Below are 18,889 nucleotides of genomic sequence, written 5' to 3'. Positions count from 1 at the left end.
AAAGGCGAATCTGTCAAACAGAATACCCGTAAAGATGGATTTTATTGATGGCACTAGACTCTGCTCAGATGAAAATGCTCCAATTGGAATGAGAAAGCTGCGTACATATCTCGAGGATCACTCACGTAAATTGGCATACTCTTTCTCGAGTTACCTAGCGCAGAATTAGGCCCGCATTCGTGACAAGAGAAGAAATCTGTTTCGCGCAGTAATCCAAATCTAGTATTCGACTTTGACTATCAAAGACTTTGCTTGGCACAACAATGCAACACAAACTGAGATAAGGAGAGGCTGCTACAGTAGTAAACAACTTCCAAGACACAAATATAAAACAGAGGCATCAGAGCACAATAAACACATGGGTTATCTCCCAAGAAGTGCTTTCTTTATGGGCCATTAAGATGGGCTCAGCAGCTTTTAATGATGCACTCATCAAGAGATAGTAGTTGAAGCAAAAGAGAGCATCAAGAGGCAAATTCAAACAACATTTAAGTCTCAACACAGCTTCCCATGCATAGGAATCTTTGTAAATAAACAAGTTCATGAAGCACAATGCAACAAGCATAGTAAAGATAGATAAGTGCAGCTTCAAGATTTTCAAAGACATAGAGAGTGCGTTTTAGTAACATGAAAATTTCTACAAACCATATTTTCCTCTCTCATAATAACTTTCAAAAGTAGCATCATGAGCAACCAATCAACAGTATAACTATCACATAAAGCATTCTTATCACGAGTCTCATGCATAAAATTATTACTCTCCACATAGGCATAATCAATTTTATTAGTAATAGTGGGAGCAAATTCAACAAAGTAGCTATCATTATTATTCTCATCATCAAATATAGGAGGCATATTGTAATCATAATCAAATTTATCCTCCATAGCAGGCGGCAACCAAAATATCAGCCATCATTATAATCATCATATAATGGGAGGCAAAGTATCATCAAAGGACAATTTTCTCCTCAGCGCTTGGGGGACTAAAAGATATCATGTCTATCGAAGCCAGCTTCCTGCTTAGAATTTCCTTCCCCATAGCATTAGCAATTTTCCATCATTAGAAACAATGGCTGCTCAAAGCGTTCATATACTAATTTGTCCCATGGGTTTTTTAATTTTCGCATCAAACCATCCATGTCTTAAATCAGACATAGTATCAAGAAGCTCATTGTTGTCCATTATGCCAAACTAGTGTAAACAAGAGTCACAAAGATGCAATTGCGTGGATCTAAAGCGAAATAGCTTCGAGCGCACACACAACGGCAGCCGGAAAAGTACTAGTTACCTGGGACCTAGGAGTATGAGTGCCTTTTACCTTTCTCTCCGCTAAAGAACGGCGCCGCAAGGTAGCGTTTGATGCTCTACGGGCTGCTTCCTTATTCTTGTAGACAAGGTTGGGCCTCCAAGAGCAGAGGTTTGTAGAACAGCAGCAAGTTTCCCTTAAGTGGATCACCCAAGGTTTATCGAACTCGGGGAGGAAGAGGTCAAAGATATCCCTCTCATGCAACCCCGCAACCACAAAGCAAGAAGTCTCTTGTGTCCCCAACACACCTAATAGGTGCACTAGTTCGGCGAAGAGATAGTGAAATACAAGTGGTGTGAATGAATATGAGCAGTAGTAACGGCGCCGTAAAAGTGCTTGCTGGCGTGCGATTGATGGTAGTAATATTGCGAGAAGTAAAGATGCGAGAAAACGAGTAAACAAGCAAACGATAGCGATATTTAGGAACAAGGCCTAGGGATCATACTTTCACTAGTGGACACTCTCAACATTGATCACATAACGGAATAAATAGATAGATGCTAGACTCTACACCCTCTTGTTGGATGATGAACACCACTAACTGTGTAGGATTACACGAACCCTCAATGCTGGAGTTAACAAGCTCCACAATATTCAATGTTCATATTTAAATAACCTTAGAGTGCATAACAGATCAACATAACCTAACCAAGTACTAACATAGCATGCACACTATCACCTTCACACTACGAAAGGAGGAATAGATCACATCAATACCATCATAGCAATAGTTAACTTCATAATCTACAAGAGATCACAATCATAGCCTACGCCAAGTACTACACGATGCACACACTGTCACCATTACACCGTGCAGGAGGAATAAACTACTTTAATAACATCACTAGAGTAGCACACGGATAAATTGTGATACAAAACACATTGCAATCATAAAGAGATATAAATAAGCACTTCACTATGCCATTCATAACAGTGAATAAGTATTCTGTGAAATATAGCCTAAGAGACCCACACGGTGCACACACTCGTCACCTTTACACACGTGGGACAAGGAGTCTCCGGAGATCACATAAGTAAAACCCACTTGACTAGCATAATGACATCTAGATTACAAGCATCATCATATGAATCTCAATCATGTAAGGCAGCTCATGAGATTATTGTATTGAAGTACATAGGAGAGAGATGAACCACATAGCTACCGGTACATGCCCCGAGCCTCGATGGAGAACTACTCCCTCCTCATGGGAGACAGCAGGCGTTGATGAAGATGGCGGTGGTGTTGATGGAGGAGCCTTCCGGGGGCACTTCCCCGTCCCGGCGGCGTGCCGGAACAGAGACTCCTGTCCCCCAGATCTTGGCTTCGCGATGGCGGCGGCTCTGGAAGGTTTTCTCTGGTTTCGTCGAACGTGGTAGGGTTTTCGCGACGGAGACTTTAAGTAGGCGGAAGGGCAAGGTCGGTGGAGTCCTGGTGGGGCCACACACTAGGCCGGCGCGGCCAGGGCTTGGGCCGCGCCACCCTACTGTGTCCCCACCTCGTGGCCCCACTTCGTTTCTCCTTCGGACTTCTGGAAGCTTCGTGGAAAAATAGGACCCTGGGCATTGATTTCGTCCAATTCCGAGAATATTTTCTTACTAGGATTTCTGGAACCAAAAACAGCAGAAAACAGGAACTGCCACTTCGGCATCTCGTCAATAGGTTAGTTCCGGAAAACGCATAATAATGACATATAATGTGTATAAAACATGTAGATATCATCAATAATGTGGCATGGAACATAAGAAATTATCGATACGTCGGAGACGTATCAATAGTCCAGGGGTGAACTACTCACTCATCACTCCGGAGGCGACCATGGCGGTGAAGAGTCCTCCGGGAGATGATTCCCCTCTCCGGCAGGGTGCCGGAGGCGATCTCCTGAATCCCCCGAGATGGGACCGCGGCGGCGGCGTCTCCGGAAGGTTTTCCGTATCGTGGCTCTCGATACCGGGGGTTTCGCGATGAAGACTATATGTAGGCGGAAGGGCAGGTCGGGGGCCACACGAGGGCCCCACACGCCGAGGCCGCGCGGCCAAGGCCCGGCCGCGCCGCCTCGTTGTGGCGGCGCCTCGTGGCCCCACTTCGTAAGTCCTCCGGTCTTCCGGAAGCTTCGTGTAAAAATAGGCCCCCGGGCGTTGATTTCGTCCAATTCCGAGAATATTTCCTTACTAGGATTTCGAAACCAAAAACAGCAGAAAACAACAATCGGCTCTTCGGCATCTCGTTAATAGGTTAGTGCCGGAAAATGCATAAATATGACATAAAGTATGCATAAAACATGTAGATATCATCAATAATGTGGCATGGAACATAAGAAATTATCGATACGTCGGAGACGTATCATTGACCTACGCCATGTTTTTTTTCTACGAGCTTCTCTATCACTCTCTATGAGACCACGGAATTCTTAACATAAACACCACTTAATTTACATCTCCAATTTCGCAAAACCTCGTCTTAAAGTTTGCGGAACAAAATCCCACCACATTCTACTGGTTTTTTTTTTTTGCATTGTATGCTAAATCCGCGGTCTGCTCCACCGGCCTTCTCCCCCGCGTGCATAGAGGTCCTTAGGGATCGGACGCCTACCATTTTTCTAGCCAAGTCATCTGCCATTGTAACCACGACGACTGTCAGAGCCTTTGCTTGTTGCACCCACACTGATATGGCTTGGAGAAAGGGCGGCAACCGGCTATCTTGTTGGCATGTGACAGCGGCCTGCGTCGCCGGAGTACAGCGGTGGTGGGGAAGATGGTGGTGGTGCCATGGGAGACGAACCTACCACTTTTTTTTAATTCCCGACATTTTTTCCTTTCTTAAAATATTTTCATTGTGTCAATTATTGTGCTACAAAGTGGGACCCAATCCACATCAGCAAATTTTCTCGCGTATGTTATATGTTAGTTTTTGTGTCAATACATCATGAGTGTACGATTAGTGTTTTTAGATGAAAAAATGGGCAAGATATAGAGAAATCTTGTCACACAAATGTAAATTGGTGGTTTTCTGAAATTTAACTTTTCAAACGGGTGATTTTATGCTAATAAATCCCGAACCACGACACCTATTCGACGCGTTCGCTGATCTTCATTTTAGAAAACTCTACGATCATGTGCATGTTCTAATCGACGGATCAGCCGCTGACAATAAGTCAACGGGGTCACTCTCGCTCGCTAAGTAAACGATAATGATCGACGCCTGTTTGTTTAACTCGGCCCATCAGCGAACCACGACAATCCAGCACAACTAAGAGCAATTCCAATAGTGTAACCAACCGCTGGCTATAAGCCAAGTACCATGTCATTTATAGCTAACATAGAGCCAACATATACAATAGTGAGCTGTAAAAACGTAGTACTTTATCAATATATGTCCCACCTTTCAGTCTCACAAAGTGCCTAGGGGCACGTGCTAGAGCTGGCCATTGCATAAGAGCTCACTCTCCTTCTCTCTCCTCCTCTTTCTCCTCCAACTAAGCAATAATATACTATTTTAATTCTTATAGCCAACTGACTAGAATTTATTGTACTTGCTCTAAGAACAAGTTCAATAGTAGAGCCAACTGTTGGCTATAAGTCAAGTGTCATGTCATCTATAGTCGTCTTAGACTACAGAAATTCAATTCGGCACATGGGAGCATATGCTCCTGCCTCTGGAAAAACATTTTGAAATGTCAAAAAAAATTGAACAAAAATTTCCGCGCTTATGTTTCGACATTCTACGTACGTACATCAAGTTTTGCAAAAAACCAACATTTTTGATGACTTGTGTGAAAAAGACAAAAAAACGTCACGTACACTGCCTTTTTTTGCACCAAAATTTGTCTTTTTTACACGCGACAGTAAAAATGTCAGTTTTCCGTGAGACCAATTTGTAAACGTGTAGAACTTCGAGATGTATCTACTAAATTTTATGTCCGAAATTTTCTACATTTTGAAAATGTATTTAAAATAAAATTTAAAAACCGGGAGCATATGCTCCCGGTGCCAAAACACCACTCCCGACTAGACTACTCATAAGTTACTATCCACTATGAAGGTAGTAACTTAGACTAGTAACATTGTATATGTTACTAGTCTAAGTTACTACCCACTATGACCAGCCTTAGAGCCAATATATACAATAGTGAGCTATAAAATTGTACTACTTTATTAGTGCTTGGCCCACCATTCACTCTCACATAGTGCCTAGAAGCACGTGCTAGAGCTGGCTCTTGCATAAGAGCTCACTCCTCTTATCTCTCCTCCTCTCTCTCCTCCAACTAGGAAACAGTATATTATTTTAATCCTTATAGCTAGCTGATTAGGATTTATTGTACTTGCTCTAAGGCTGGTCATAGTGCATAGTATCATATTGTAGTATCATGCATATGATACTTATCTATGATACTATCACTGTAGTGGGTGGTACTATAGAGTAGTATCATAATCTTCTAAATTTATTGTTTTGTAGAATCCCATTACAAAATGTGTGTACAATATCTATTTAGCATTAGCTTTTCTCGTAATGTGCACTATGATACAATATCCACCTATGTTACTCTAATCTTATCTCTCCTCATTAATTAGATGCCACATCAGCATTTTTTTGGGTCTAAGAGCAATTCCAATAGTGTAGCCAGCTACTGGCTATAAGTCAAGTGCCTTGTCATCTATAGCCAACTTAGAGTCAATACATAAAATAGTGAGCTATAAAAATGTAGTAATTTATCAATGGATGACCCACTTTTCACTCTCACAAAGTACCTAGGAACACATGTTAGAGCTGGCTCTTGCATAAGAGTCCACTCTCCTTCTCTCTCCTCCTCTCTCCTCCAACTAAACAATAATATACTATTTTAATTCTTATAGCCAGCTAACTAGAACTTATTGTATTTGCTCTAAGGTGCATGATACTATCTAAGATACTAGCACTATGACCAGTCTAAGCCACATTAGTAGTATTTTAATCCGGTGACCGATCGTAGCTAGTTTCCAATGCTGATAAGCCAGTGACAAATTCCTTTCCGAATTCCGAGCTCCCCATGATCGAATCTCGTGCATCTTGTTTGTTTTACATAGAGATCGTACGATTGTACGAAATTATGATGTGATTTCGCCACACTGCGCCACCGAGGTCTATAATGCGGCCGTGGTACAATTATTCATCACAATCGGCACCGATAATTAGGTGCCACATGCGAATCGGCACACTCAAAGGCAGCAGGGACGCAATCCGAGTGTCCGACCCAACATGCATGCAGAGCCAGTGCGTATGTTTCAGTCGCATCAGATGAACAACTTGGCTCAATCAGACACACTGGCATATCATGGGATTGCTTCTCGCGTAGGGATAGCTATCCGACGTATGAATTGACACGACTAATGATTCTCCACCATGCAAGTATTTCAGTTTGCACGCGTCTGTATCGTGTTAGCATGATTGATCTTTGTTTTGTTCGATTGCCATGATCATTTGATGGGACCATTCGTCCATACAACAGCTTGCAAGAATGTGACCGCGGTGGCCGTATTATCGTGTTGATGGTATAGCAGGAAATTCGGGATCACCTTAAACGACCATCAATTCGCAGCCCGAGTAAATATCTATTTCGTTGGTCAATTGCTCAACAGAAACCCAGCATGGCAGGAGTATATACGCGGCCACGTGGTAAGCTGATGTGTTTTCAGGATCTGACACCGAGGCAAAAAATCACGAAAGGTTCCGTCGTCCGGTGGCGACGATCTCCCCTTGCCGATCTTGTCTGACCATGGTCCGTCGATGGATGTGATATTGCACCGTGTCAATCGTACTACCTCTCAGATGATATCAGTTGCAGAGCTAACTACGAATTATCTAAGGCCACCGTGCTTGATAACTAAATAAACAACACATCTAAACAGGGCATCAGACAAACGCATCCCCGATCTGATGCCTCCCCATCCAGATTCCATCTGCGCGGAAGGCAGGGATAAGATTAGGACCCTCACACGTGGTGCCAACCTGTGATTTGCTAATCAGTACGATCGACATGTACTTTCCCTCAGATGCTCTGTTTTGGAGATGTAAGCAGCAGCTGTCACACATCATTAATCTGTGCTTGGGTTTAGGAGCAGGAAAAAAATAGCGTGCTATAGCATAGCGGAAGAGCTCACGCTAATTTTACTTGTTTTACTTATATTGTGCTAAGATGTTATAGGATTGGCGCTTTTTTTTTCAGGCTATTGGCACAGAGGCCTGAGTTTCCTTCTTAGAAAAGAGAAGAACTAATTGCTTCCTATTTGTCATGGCGATGAGCTGCAATTTGTTAGTTCACCTTTTGAATCAAACAAAAGATGATATCACTAATGCTAATAATTTTGCCCAATAAGATGGTGATGTTAGGTTTCTAGACAGTTGGAGAAAGCTGTTTTTTAGACTATACTAAAGCTCTTTATTTTGGTGCTATAATAGGTATTTTTTTCAGAACGCAATCTAAAATACAACATGCTATTAACATATTAAATGATATAGTGCGTATAGCATTTGAAGAGAACCACTAGCTTTTTTTTTTTGAAATAGAATGGCCCCGAGGGGCCTGGAAGCTTTGATTAAACGAGCAGATGGTACAAGTTTATAAGCGGCCCTTGGAGGAAAAGGGAAATACAACACAGGACTGACTTTTTACAACCAACACCCTAGATCTATTCTCGAAAACGCGATCAGGTACTTGGTCGCCGCCGCCGATTTGGAACCACCACCTCCGGGCACCGTCGTCGCCGCCGGGGAACATGCCACTTGGGGCGTCGCTGGCGTTGCCTCCCGGACTGGGGTTGGTGAAGATCCTCGCGCAGAGGATTGAGAGTCGAAGAAGAACAAAGCTTCCCGACATGGAGTGGCTTCCTTCGCCCAAGATAGCTCCGGCGTCTCTTCGCCGTCGCTGATGAACTCCAACAAGAACCTCTTCCAGCACGCACGCCTCGCGCATGCCGATTTCCTTCCAAAAAAGAAGCTGAGCAGCAGCAGCTTGCATCGCAACATCCATCCCCTCCGCACCATCGCCATGATGGCTGTCGCCTAGCCACCGAACCTCCACGCCGTCGATGCCGAAGATGAAGCCCAGCAGTGCTTCTCCCCCTCGCCTCCACGGCCGTCCAGGAGAAGCTTCACCGAACTGCAGCCCTCAACCTGCTGCCCCTCCTCCTCGCCGCCACGGCCGGCCAGGAGGAGCTCCGCGTCGAGGATCTCGCGCATCTGGATGTGGTAGATGACCATGATTTTATTGAAGGAGACTGTGTTCCCCTCCACCGCCGCCAGCTCCGACCGGAGGAGCACAAGCAGGAGAGAGAGAAACCATAACCAGCTCTGGATCTGGCCGCCTTGACCCGAGCTCTGCTCCTACTACCGGGCATAGAGCCCAAGACTAACCTACCACTAGACCTAACTACTCCGGTGCCCTCCTGGCCCAGCTCTGACTAATCCGACGGAGAGGGCATCAGAGAGGCCCGGACGGCGGCGAGAGCCTATCAAAGTACTGTTCAACGCGTGGGAGCTGGGAGGGGGGAAATGCGAGTATGGAGACACCACTAGCTCTTTTAGCAAGATATTTTAAACCTTGTCGAGCAGAGGGCCAGAGGTCGCTGGTTTGACACTAGCGTTTAGTTAACTTGGATATGTGTGAATCGGACTGAGCTTCAGTGATTTTGCTAGCCCACAAAGTCACTGACTTTGTGTCACTTACAAGTGGGGCAATGTGAGGCACATACAATGAAGGGTTCCACATTGCTCCACTTGTAAGTGACACAAAGTCACTGAAGCTCAATCCGTGTGAGTCTGCCCGTACGCGCGTCCTTGTTTGGAAAGAGTGCTCGTCTCGGGACGTGTGGACGCGCGCTTTGCAATGCATCGAACAATCATGGCCGGTTGTAAAGCAACCATGGGCTACTTCACTGTTGCCGGCACTTCCTGTCACCTGCGTGATTAGCTGATTATAGATGCGCACACGCTTTCAACAAACTGATTGTGCTCGCAAGCGCATCCGCCTCACCAGCTGGCCGCTTTTGGATTGTTCTACATACCTTACCGTTAGGGATTTTGAAACAGTTCATTCCCTGTGACAATGATACGGAGTACACAAGTTTCTGTTGGGTACTCCGCAATGAATGTACAAGTAAAATTAAATAATATACTCCAATGGATGGACAAAGTGGAGCTATTTGTAGCAGGAAAAACTAGTATCTGTGATTACTGATTGTTCTATGGCGCGGAAACAAATGTTAGCTTTCGTTTCATTCAGTCACGCTTTCAAATTCCAACTAAAGTTATCTCCAACAGCCCAACACTAACGGACACAAAGTGATTATTTGCGCCGGGCTATGTAGAAAATGGGGGCAAACCTAACTCAGTGATAGGACGTTAACGGACGCAATGTGACCATTTGCATTGGGCTGGACTGGAAATAGGAAAACCCTAACCCTACGGCTCGACGCAAACTGATCGGCATGTCCACACCAACACTTTCGCGGCCTAAATTTGCGCCTAGGATGCGTTGCTCCAGACACTTCGTGGTCATCGCAGCGCCCTTCTGCCTCGTGCATGCCTGCCAGTGACCTCCCATTCTCCGTCTTCTGCTTGCCAGTACTGTGTATTGTCGGCCGATGTTGCTTCAGTTTCCTGCGGTGTGTTAATGGATAACACACCGCAGCCCCACCTTATGTGCGCAGTGCTGGCGCGGGTGGCGCTTGGGCATCCCCGCCAGACAATGAAGGCGAGGGAGTGCGTCGGACTTTTAAGTGGAGTAGACCAGATCTATTCTGGCCACTCCTCCGCCAACATCTAGCGCCACCACCGTAGCCACCGCCCGCGTCCAAGAAACCTTTCACCATCAACGCTATTATGGGCAAGGGCTGGCCGTACCGCAAGACAAAGACCAACCACGAGGCCGACTCGTCTCGTGCCGACAAGAGAAAAAACCACGGGTGTGCCATTGCATCCCGGTGGAATGCACGCGCCAATTCAACGAGAACTAGCTGGCACCCTGGCGGGACGTTAGCCTTCTAGGCGGTTGCTACCTCAACTCCCGGCATTTGTTGGTGCCTCCGGTGACGCGCGAGAAACGTGAGCACCGCGATGAGATCCCCGCCGCCTCTTCATCTTGCCGCCAGATCTGCGGGCCAATCCTGCCTTCGCCCTAAACTCCTACAACTAGGTCACCTTCGGGACCTGGGAGTTCACCCGCGCCACCGAGTGGTTTACCTCGACGGCGAGGTCTACTTCAACCGGGAGCGCAGCGCCTCAGCCAAGATGACGAGGACGAGGACAAAAGCGGTAAGGACGTGGAGGACCAGACGACATCTTTGACAACAGCGGGACACCTGCTTCACCTACCGTTGACCCGGAGCTCCCACCGACGGAATTGACCGAGGTTGAGGCCATTGAGCCGGCAATCATCCAGAACGAGATCGACGAGCTCGGCCGGTGGCACGGCCTTTCCATGAAGCTGAGGAACTCCTCGATGGCGCAGGGATGGCCGGTAATGCCATCGGTCACTCCTACACACGCCACGCCTATGTCTTTGCCCGCGTCAGCTGCTGCGCCGTCACCACCTCCTCCCGCTTCTTCTGCGCCAACTGATGCGATGTCGGCTCCACAACATTGTACTGGCCCTCACTACGGGAAAACAAGACTTTGCCGTGCAACTATTTGCATGGCAAAGGCTTGTCGTGCGACGCCGCACAGCAAAGGTCGCTTCTTTGTCGTGTGCCAAACATGTTTTATCTAAAAAAAAGCCGCCAAACTAGCCATTCTGGGATTCGAACCTAGGACACAGAGTAGGTAAAATGTGCAACCTTGACACTGGGCTAAGTGTTCGTTTATTGATAACTATACCACGCCACGCCTTTTGAGCTGAGAAGAAATCCTGTTTTTACATCTTTGTCGTGCGCTTACACTAGGCAAAAACTTCTTTGCCGTGCGTTTGTTAAAAACACTAGGCAAAAGCGTGCACGGTGATGCCTTTTGTGCTTTGCCGTGGTCCTTGATACGGCTTTGTTGTCGATATTTTCTTTACCGTGCGCCCTGAGGGGTCTTTGCCGTCCAGAGATATTTGTTGTGCGTTTTCTTCATTCTTTGTCATGCCGCTATTCTTTGCCGTGCAGTTTTGTGCCATCGCACGGCAACGACGCGTCGCACAGTGCCTGGCCATGGACGACTCCGACGAGGGCGAGTAGCCGTCCATGGCAGCGCCTTAGTTCGGGTTTCAGTTTTAAGTCCTTTTTCTTTTTTGGTATTATATAAATTACATTTTATTAATAAAAACTATTATTGGAAAAAATGCGGTTGGGCCGTTGGGATAGCTGTGATCCAAACGGCCCGACCTAAATGAACACAAACAGTCACAAATAATGTTTAAAATGCGTCGGGATAGGCTATCGACCCAAATCTTGGCCGGATGCTTCGACCTCTGCGTAATCATGCATTCAGATTGGCAACTAATGCATCTTTGATTTGATGCACGCGCATGTGACAAACTTAGTTTAGTTAGGTAGTAGTGACATGACATCCAGGAGGAGGCCTGACGAAACACACATCGGCCGGCTGAGCAAGGGGATTATATTCGTTGGAGTGCAAAAGAAACACTAACTTAATTAAGACGTCAAAGGAGGATGCAGCCACTCGGCGCTTACAACTACTAGCTCTATCTCCTTTTGATCACCTAAAAGTTCATAGCAGATGATGAAACAACCACCGTCCAGCCATATTTGATCAATCCAACCTGCAATATATGTCATGCCAAACCTTTCCGCTCGCGAAGAGACCCACGGCGCACCTTTTAGCTATAGATGCATATATGGCCATACGCATGCGTGCAAAATGTACACTAGGTTTTTGGGGTAAGTTTGTTTATTAGACAAGTCTTTTGTGGGATAAACTAATCTTGGGCTGATAAAAGAACATTCAAGTGATCCAAGGACAACTTGATACTCTTGCCACTACTTTTTTTGTAGTGAAATCTAGACACGAGTGGGGCGGCAACTTATTTTTTTCCTTAGAAAAAACAAACTACACTGCTAGTACGGCAACACATATGGTGGGCTAAGAAGGATTTGACCTTCTACGAGTGCAGGCCTGCTCGGCGGCTGGAAATTTCAGTTATGTACGAGGCCTGTAATCTAGCCCGATAACTGAACAGACGCAAACGATACGGCCCGTCCAAACTAGGATCTCCAGTTACAGGTTTCTTGGGCTGGACCATCATGCATGTGCGGACGCCAATTCTCTATGAATCTATGATATAGCCTGCTAACTGATCATATATCCCCAAAATAAAAAGGGAAACTGATCAGGCAGAAATGATCCGGCCCCATCGAGACACAAGCGCGTATGCTTCACTGCTAGGGTACTACCTTCCGATTCCGATGAAAGAAATTTATCCCTTCAGATTTCCTGTCTTCCTGAGCTAACCTGCCTGGTCGCACCGCCAGGCGTGTTGGCTGCTCATCTGAACCATGGTGATTTCTTCTTGGGTCGCGTCTTGCCATGCGCTTTTCTGCGATCCATTTCTGAAATCACCTTCTTTGTGGCTCTGTGATTGTTCAGAACCAACAACGGTGGTGGTATTTGCCAAAAATAAAAAGATTAATATGGGCGGAAATACTTCCGTTCAATCCATAGGGTGGGACATGCACCATGGGCTCATTCTGGACTGTAAGACAGCACTGGCAGTCAGTCTGTGTCGGTGAATGTCTCAGTGATAGATGCTAGCTGGGCCCTGGGCTGCACTAGTATTGCCCTCTCGAGATACCAATCGTGCTGCAAGTCTGTAAGGCTCAGTTTCAGTTCCCCTATACAGTGCTGAAAGGGAGCTATAAGAGTAGATCGCCTATAGTTTTTTTTTTTTTTTTTTTTGCGAATCTAGATCGCCTATAGTTACATTGGCAAGCTTTGGCCCGGCGCACTAACATGTACTCAAAATCGATTTATTAATTAATCAATCACAAAATCGATTTATTTAGTAGATTTTATGTTTCCAATGTAATAATTATTACAATATTAATTTTGAAAGACTCAAAAAATATTCACCTTTAACAAAAGTTTGCTCATACAGTCCAGAAAAGTGAGCATGTATTTCGAAAAAAAATCATGATTCGATTAAAAATGTTTATGTTTGTTTAGTGTATAGATAAATCCGAATTTAGGAAAATCCACGACATCCTTTTTGGGACAGATTGATTCGTAGGATTGAATCCTTAGAAATGCATATGATTTTTATTAGAGGATTGCATTGCACTATGTTTTCAACGCTCAAACTCATGTTACAATTCCTTTGATTTTTTTCCAATGAATTAAACGATGCTTGAACTATTTTCTACAGGTTCCAAATCCTATAAAATTGTACTGAACATGACATTCTAGGGTGTGATTGGTTGCTCGCATGGGATTTATCGTGTTTCTTCATTTGGCCCGGTGGATGCCTTATGAGGGGAAACAGAGCGTGGACCACGTTGTGCACTATGTTTGGTTTCCAACAATGTTGCTAGCTACATGATGGAAGAAGTAAAGGCCGGCGTATTTCGAAGCCCACAAATCGTGTTTTTTTTGGCTCCGTTGATGCAAAGCACAATGGTTGGCAACCCACATAAGGCCCGATACTGTCACCTTGCACGCACGGTTGGTGAGGTTACCACTGATGAGTCAAGAGTTTAGGGTATTACAAGTGACCAGACAAGCTTATGACTGCATGACATACATGATCCAGATCACAAGAACGACGACGATCAAGTTCTTAACACTTCTCCCTTCACCGGGACCTGCAATCTTAGGTGGAGATTCAGGTACCTCAACCTATGGATGCACGTAGTAGCCTGATTGTTGCTATAAGAACTTCGAGTAAGCTTCTTCTGCCTCCTCCCTTATCTTGTACCCTTTGTGGAGTTTGTTCTCGTATCATCCATTCACCGAGGGCCAACCTCCTCCCAGGAACTGTACACTCCTGAAACTCTTCCACATATAGTAGACACATACCAGTTGAACTTCTACCAAGACAGAGCATAAGAGTGAGATCAAGGAACATAGCCTTGCAAGATAAGCTAAGCAAAGTAAGAATGCATGATCATGTAGGCAAAAGTATCACACAAGGTCAATCTACTAGCTAGCGTGATCTGACTAAAGATCACACTAGTTACTATGGTATCATCCTACCACCACATCAAAAGAGGGTGTTGTCCTACCACCCACATCACCGCAAGTTTTTAGCATCATGCGGGGGGTTAGTATATACCACCTCACATAATGTAGAACCCCTGGAATCATTCTCCATCAAGCCCTAGCTACTTCAAAATGTACAACCAATATTGCCGTCGTCTTCATCATGCATGCATCACCACAACCCCATCACAAGGGAGCACTACACGTGGTGGTGCTTGCCCAGGAAGGTCTTAAGCCAGAGATGTGATTCTCGCACATCTGGACAAACCTATTGCCCTGGGCCCTGTTGTCGAAGAGGTGGCTTAGAGCCACCATCTGATGGCGGTTCACGGGGCTTGATGGAGTGTGGTGACCCTGCATACCACTGCATGGTGTAGTACGCCAGTCGTTGACATAACATGTGCGAAGTACCAATCAACAAATATTACATCCTCAGAGTAGTACAACAGAAACATAGCTGGTCTTTATTTTACTCACTTAAGATTACAAGCCATATATGTACATCACATTGGAGCTCCTCCTGGGTCCATGGAGGATAACTCAAAGGTTCTAGGTGAACCTTACTTAACTTATACAATATAGGTCTAAGCAGGCTAAGTACCATTTCTACTCGAGCAGCTAAATACTATAGAGTTCGTGTTGCTCGACTACTACTACTCGTGTTACTTTAAGAGGTGTCTTCTTCTCGAACCTCCCCGGTTCCGTAAACGATCAGATAATTTACCCCCTCTACTCTTCTAGAGAGGTCTGGTTCTTCATAGCAGATCCCATCTGCTCCTTCCGGCCCTTTATTGGCCTCCTCCAGATGGTTCAGACAATCTAAGCATGGGATTATAAGAGGTATGAGTACGAGCGTACTCAACAAGTTCATTATAGGATAGAGGTATTTTATGCACTAGGTACGGCACTAGACCAGAAAGTCATATGCCAATGTAGGTTTTTGTAAGCATTTCTTCAAAAGGTTGCTTTTATCCCGGAGACTATGTCCGTCAGCCTTCACCAGGTGTCTAGAACTTCATGGAGTTCCTTTCCGGCCGCGGTCGCTGTTGTGGATATACTTCATAGGTATACCATCGACATGGTCCGATTCCGGCAAGCCCGGGTGGCTCACAGATGGTGGTGATGGCTTATGGCCCACCGGGCAGCCCAGTTGCTGTTGATCCTAAAGGATGAAGTCCAGCCCAGGATAGGGAAGCCGGATCCCAACCGACCATCGGAGGAAGTCGGATCCATGGAGGCCCATGTGGAACCCGGATCCATGGAGGCCTGAGGAGTAACCCGGATCCATGGAGGCCCATGTGGAACCCGGATCCATGGAGGCCCAGGAGTAACCCGGATCCATGGAGGCCCATGTGGAACCCGGATCCAGTACGACGTATATGGAAGGCGGATCCGTGACGTGCACGGCAAGATATTGTACCGTAGTTAGGCGACCTGTAATCCGGCTAGGACTCTCCATGTAAACCCTAGATCCGTGCGCCTTTATAAGCCGGATCCCGGGAGCCCTAGAGGCACAACCACAACTCATTGTAACAACGCGAAAGCGCCCGGATAATTCCGGACAAGCAGCGAGTAGGCCCCTGTCATCGTGCGGAGAGTTCCGAAGCTGGGTAACTCGCGTACCACCGTCCCGTGTGCACTCCGCCCTATGGCCCCTACTTCTTCTCCCCTCGTGAGGATCCCTCCTCCGAGGTACCGTCGATTAGGCAACGACGGTTGGCGCCCACCGTGGGGCCTCGCGGCGTCCGGAGGCCGGAACCGGGAGGGTTCCGCCATGGGAAGCTTCGACGACACCATCGCTGTGGGGTGTGTCCTTTACGCCGGAAATCTGCCGATCGTCCCTCCGGATGAGTGCTGGATTCCGGCTAAAACCGACCCCGTCAAGCTCTCCATCGACCCAGTTGGCGGCATACACATCTTCATCGGGGAAACCATCGATTCCGACGGAAACCCACTGGTAAGTAGCGCTGACGCGACCGCCGCTGAGCAGGACGCAGTCGCGAAGATCCGATCTGAGTCGCAGGAGCTTCCTAGGGAAAATTCCGCCTTAGATCTGAAAAATTCAAATCCTGGTTTTGGTAGTCGGATCCGCACCTATATTTTTGGTTGCCGGATCCGCGCCTACGTTTTTGATAGTCGGATCCGCACCTATATTTCTGGTTGCTGGATCCGCGCCTACTTTTTTAGTAGTCGGATCCATACCTATTTTTGGTAGTCGGATCCGTACCTATATTTTTTGGTAGCCAGATCCATACCTATTTTTGGTAGTCGGATCCGCACCTATATTTTTGTAGCCGGATCCATACCAAAATTTTGGTAGGTGGATCCGCACCTAAATTTTTGGTAGTCGGATCCGCACCTATATTTTTGGTTGCCGGATCCGCGCCTACGTTTTTGGTAGTCGGATCCGCACCTATATATTTGGGTAGCCGGATCCGCACCTCAATTTTTGGGTAGCCGAATCCGCACCTCAATTTTTGGTAGTCGGATCCACACCTATTTTTGGTAGTCGGATCCGCACCTATATTTTTGTAGTCGGATCCATACCAAAATTTTGGTAGGTGGATCCGCACCTAAATTTTTGGAAGTCGGATCTACACCTAAATTTTGGTAGGTGGATCCGCACCGACAGGACCACTGCGACAATCAATCTCGCACCGGCTCGACGGAACGCCGAAGAAAAACCGCCACGACCGACGTTGACTCCGCCCCAAACAGCTAAGTTCTTATTTATATTTAAAATCTTAAAATTTTATGATCATGAGATTAAGATTGGTTTGCTCATATCCTGAGTCTTTTACCGCTTTCACTGTTGGTCATATCTTTCCCACGATTTGCCTCGCGCTCGTGAAAAACTTTGTACTCGTTTTTGCCGCTTAAGGCTCCAGATACGCTGCAAAAATTTCCGCCTTCGGGCGTTAGCTTGAGTTTTCTGGCCTACACGTTTTCTCGTTGTTTATATGTGGATTCCTTAGTAGTGACATTTCGGTACTTAAAGCCGGCCTTTGTTTCGAGGTTCTTGATTGTTTCGCTATTAAGCGCTATCGCCTCGAGCGGATGTTCTCGTGTTTAAAGTTCGCCGTCTTGCGAAAAGTCAAGCATATAAACCAGAAGAACGGATAAACCAAGCACTTGCTTAAAACATATAAATTACATTAACTGTTCAAGATAGTCGAGTTTTTTCCGCCTTGACAGCTTTATGTTGTTCAACCGTCGTATAGTTTCAGCTTTAAAACATTTGTTCAAAGGCCGTTTTTGTTCCGCCTTACATTTGTTCATTGAACATGATCAAAGAAACAATTTAATGCAAATATGTTTTTTTTTTGTGTTTATATATCGTGTACATGATGTTTGGACCTTCAATGATCCTCGAACTAAGGTGTTTTCAAGCGGACCTAGCAATCGCGAGAAGCCCGGGGAAGCTAGCCGGATCCATATGAGATAAGGTTAGGCGGATCCGTAGCATGCACAGCCGGAAAAGCAACTTGAGTCTTGATTCCGCTATGCTTAGCCGGAACCAACCCTCGGGGGCTGCGATTTTGATCTTAAGTGAAAAGTGTGTTTCCTTTCGAGTATTAGTGCTGGAAATTTCCGCCTAGATGCTTGGGATTTACACTATTCCTTGGTCACATATAAAGATAAAGCTACTCTAAGAGCTCCAAGCCGGATTTTCAAGTAAATTCACCTTGGCGCTCGGGGCTACATCGATGAAGTTCTCTTTGGAGCAACTAACCGAAAAATTTCCACCTTGACGCTTGGGGGCTAAGTTTTCGAGCATCGAGTCTCCTTGGAGCAAGCCGACTCAACGCTCGGGGGCTACATACATATGGTTATGTCAAGAAAAATTTCAAAGATGGCGAAAATCTGGCTAACTAGTCGGATCCGCACCTAATTTTTGGTAGCCGGATCCGCACCTAATTTTTGGTAGCCGGATCCGCACCTATATATATTTGGTAGCCGGATCCGCACCTACTTTTTGGTAGTCGGATCCGCACCTCAATTTTTGGTAGCCGGATCCGCACCTATATATTTTTGGTAGCCGGATCCGCACCTATTTTTGGTAGTCGGATCCGCACCTCAGTTTTTGGTAGCCGGATCCGCACCTAAATTTTGGTAGTCGGATCCGCACCTCAATTTTTGGTAGCCGGATCCGCACCTAATTTTTGGGTAGTCGGATCCACACCTAAATTTTGGCTAGTCGATCCGAACCTACATTTGGCTAGTCGGATCCATACCGAAGATTACGTTGGATGGTGTCTCCGAAGAATCCGACCATTGGATCATGAAGTTTCCGACCAATACTTGGTTGGAGATATGAAGTTTGGAGTCCTTCAAGATTCTCTATTATTCGTTCCAGACCAAAGGATGAAGACATGCGCAAGCCGAGCCGGATGGAAGAACGGTGAATCTTGGAGAAC

Source organism: Lolium rigidum, chromosome 6 (assembly GCF_022539505.1).
Source record: "Lolium rigidum isolate FL_2022 chromosome 6, APGP_CSIRO_Lrig_0.1, whole genome shotgun sequence".
NCBI lineage: Eukaryota > Viridiplantae > Streptophyta > Magnoliopsida > Poales > Poaceae > Lolium > Lolium rigidum.
Note: the sequence above shows the minus strand (reverse complement) of the source record.